Consider the following 734-nt stretch of genomic DNA (forward strand, 5'->3'; position numbering starts at 1 on the left):
AAAGCTGTCTGTGCTGTGTGTTACTGTGAGGTGCCTTCAGTCTGTCTCACATCTCTCTCCAGACTCTGGAGCCATTTCAACGCATACAGCCAGGGCTATAAGTGTCGTGTTATCAGTTCATAAATCCACGCATACATCACATGCTAACCCCATGACTTTATGTAGACTGGAAGCTGAGCACACCATAAAACGTGATGACTGGGTTGTATGCTTACACAGCTACAGGGAGACATATGGCACTGACAGCCTTGTAATGAGCTCATAGGAAATACGTCATACTTCACGTTACATGAGCACGGGGATGGATGCTGCCCCAGTGCATCCAAGTACACACTATGAGGATGATACTATTTAGCAAAACACAAGATAATGAATAGAATCTGTTTATCTTGTGTGTTTCCCAGTCACTGTATGCACTGTGGTCAGTGGAAACCTGAAATGTCACTGATGCTGCTGTTATCTTGCTGCTAGAACATCATTATTACATAACAGTGTCACTACTATGGGGAGTTCGGAATGCACACACATCAATGACACTGATTAGCATATTGCCCTCTTTATTTATATAACAATATTGCAACAACTACATAGGATATCGGTAACCAAACACTCAGATAGAGATAACTTTTAAGCTGGTATATGGCTACAATCTATACACTATTTCAAGGGCTTTTGCACTACATCCTTCAATAAGTGGAAAATATTCACACCTATAACAATTAGATGTATACAAG

This window comes from Crinia signifera, chromosome 3 (assembly GCF_055691185.1).
Source record: "Crinia signifera chromosome 3, ASM5569118v1, whole genome shotgun sequence".
Classification (NCBI taxonomy): domain Eukaryota; kingdom Metazoa; phylum Chordata; class Amphibia; order Anura; family Myobatrachidae; genus Crinia; species Crinia signifera.